We start from the raw sequence: 3,255 nt of genomic DNA on the forward strand, positions 1-3,255 counted from the left end.
TACTGTCTGGTCAGGGCTGGAGTAACACTACTGTCTGGTCAGGGCTGGAGTAACACTACTGTCTGGTCAGGCAGGGCTGGAGTAACACTACTGTCTGGTCAGGTCAGGGCTGGTGTAACACTACTGTCTGGTCAGGTCAGGGCTGGAGTAACACTACTGTCTGGTAGGCTGGAGTAACACTATGTCTGGTCAGGGCTGGAGTAACACTACTGTCTGGTCAGGTCAGGGCTGGAGTAACACTACTGTCTGTCAGGGCTGGAGTAACACTACTGTCTGGTCAGGGCTGGAGTAACACTACTGTCTGGTCAGGCTGGAGTAACACTACTGTCTGGTCAGGGCTGGAGTAACACTACTGTCTGGTCAGGTCAGGGCTGGAGTAACACTACTGTCGGTCAGGTCAGGGCTGAGTAACACTACTGTCTGGTCAGGTCAGGGCTGGAGTAACACTACTGTCTGGTCAGGGCTGGAGTAACACTACTGTCTGGTCAGGGCTGGAGTAACACTACTGTCTGGTCAGGGCTGGAGTAACACTACTGTCTGGTCAGGGCTGGAGTAACACTACTGTCTGGTCAGGTCAGGGCTGGAGTAACACTACTGTCTGGTCAGGGCTGGGCTGGAGTAACACTACTGTCTGGTCAGGGCTGGAGTAACACTACTGTTTGGTCAGGGCTGGAGTAACACTACTTCTGGTCAGGGCTGGAGTAACACTACTGTTTGGTCAGGGCTGGAGTAACATATGTCAGGTCAGGGCTGGAGTAACACTGCTGGTCTGGTCAGGGCTGGAGTAACACTACTGTCTGGTCAGGGCTGGAGTAACACTACTGTCAGGTCAGGGCTGGAGTAACACTACTCTCTGGTCAGGGCTGGAGTAACACTACTGTCTGGTCAGGGCTGGAGTAACACTGCTGTCTGGTCAGGGCTGGAGTAACACTACTGTCTGGTCAGGGCTGGAGTAACACTACTGTCAGGTCAGGGCTGGAGTAACACTACTGTCTGGTCAGGGCTGGAGTAACACTACTGTCAGGTCAGGGCTGGAGTAACACTACTGTCTGGTCAGGGCTGGAGTAACACTACTGTCTGGTCAGGGCAGGGCTGGAGTAACTACTGTCTGGTCAGGGCTGGAGTAACACTACTGTCTGGTCGGGCTGGAGTAACACTACTGTCTGGTCAGGGCTGGAGTACACACTGTTGGTCAGGGCTGGGCTGGAGTAACACTACGGTCTGTCAGGGCTGGAGTAACACTACTGTCCTGGTCAGGGCTGGAGTAACACTACTGTCTGGTCAGGTCAGGGCTGGAGTAACACTACTGTCTGGTCAGGCTGGCTGGAGTAACACTACTGTCTGGTCAGGGCTGGAGTAACACTACTGTCTGGTCAGGGCTGGAGTAACACTACTGTCTGGTCAGGGCTGGAGTAACACTACTGTCTGGTCAGGGCTGAGTAAACTACTGTCTGGTGGTCAGGGCTGGAGTAACACTACTGTCTGGTCAGGGCTGGAGTAACACTAACTGTCTGGTCAGGGCTGGAGTAACACTACTGTCAGGTCAGGGCTGGAGTAACACTACTGTCTGGTCAGGTCAGGGCTGGAGTAACACTACTGTCTGGTCAGGGCTGGAGTAACACTACTGTCTGGTCAGCGGGCTGGAGTAACACTACTGTCTGGTCAGGTCAGGGCTGGAGTAACACTACTGTCGGTCAGGTCAGGCTGGAGTAACACTACTGTCTGGTCAGGGCTGAGTAACACTACTGTCTGGTCAGGGCTGGAGTAACACTACTGTCAGGTCAGGGCTGGAGTAACACTACTGTCTGGTCAGGGTGGGTAACACTACTGTCTGGTCAGGGCTGGAGTAACACTACTGTCTGGTCAGGGCTGGAGTAACACTAACTGTCTGGTCAGGGCTGGAGTAACACTACTGTCTGGTCAGGGCTGGAGTAACACTACTGTCTGGTCGGGCTGGAGTAACACTACTGTCTGGTCAGGGCTGGGTAACACTACTGTCTGGTCAGGCTGGGCTGGAGTAACACTACTGTCGGTCTGGTCAGGGCTGGAGTAACACTACTGTCTGGTCAGGGCTGGAGTAACACTACTGTCAGGTCAGGGCTGGAGTAACACTACTGTCTGGTCAAGGCTGGAGTAACACTACTGTCTGGTCAGGTCAGGGCTGGAGTAACACTACTGTCTGGTCAGGTCAGGGCTGGAGTAACACTACTGTCAGGTCAGGGCTGGAGTAACACTACTGTCTGGTCAGGTCAGGGCTGGAGTAACACTACTGTCAGTCAGGGCTGGAGTAACACTACTGTCTGGTCAGGTCAGGGCTGGGAGTAACACTACTGTCTGGTCAGGGCTGGAGTAACACTACTGTCTGGTCAGGTCAGGGCTGGAGTAACACTACTGTCTGGTCAGGGCTGGAGTAACACTACTGTCTGGTCAGGTCAGGGCTGGAGTAACACTACTGTCTGGTCAGGGCTGGAGTAAACTACTGTCTGGTCAGGGCTGGAGTAACACTACTGTCTGGTCAGGGCTGGAGTAACACTACCTGTCTGGTCAGGGCTGGAGTAACACTACTGTCGGTCAGTCAGGGCTGGAGTACACTACTGTCGGGTCAGGGCTGGAGTAACACTACTGTCAGGTCAGGGCTGGAGTAACACTACTGTCTGGTCAGGGCTGGAGTAACACTACTGTCTGGTCAGGGCTGGAGTAACACACTATGTCTGGTCAGGTCAGGGCTGGAGTAACACTACTGTCTGGTCAGGGCTGGAGTAACATACGCTGGTCAGGGCTGGAGTAACACTACTGTCTGGTCAGGGCTGGAGTAACACTTACTGTCTGGTCAGGGCTGGAGTAACACTACTGTCTGGTCAGGGCTGGAGTAACACTACTGTCTGGTCAGGTCAGGGCTGGAGTAACACTACTGTCTGGTCAGGGCTGGAGTAACACTACTGTCTGGTCAGGGCTGGAGTAACACTACTGTCGGTCAGGTCAGGGCTGGAGTAACACTACTGTCTGGTCAGGGCTGGAGTAACACTACTGCCTGGTCAGGGCTGGAGTAACACTACTGTCTGGTCAGGGCTGGAGTAACACTACTGTCTGGTCAGGGCTGGAGTAACACTACTGTCTGGTCAGGGCTGGAGTACACTACTGTCTGGTCAGGGCTGGAGTAACACTACTGTCTGGTCAGGTCAGGGCTGAGTAACACTACTGTCCTGGGTCAGGGCTGGAGTAACACTACTGTCAGGTCAGGCTGGAGTAACACTA

Source organism: Salvelinus sp. IW2-2015, unplaced genomic scaffold (assembly GCF_002910315.2).
Source record: "Salvelinus sp. IW2-2015 unplaced genomic scaffold, ASM291031v2 Un_scaffold463, whole genome shotgun sequence".
Taxonomy (NCBI): domain Eukaryota; kingdom Metazoa; phylum Chordata; class Actinopteri; order Salmoniformes; family Salmonidae; genus Salvelinus; species Salvelinus sp. IW2-2015.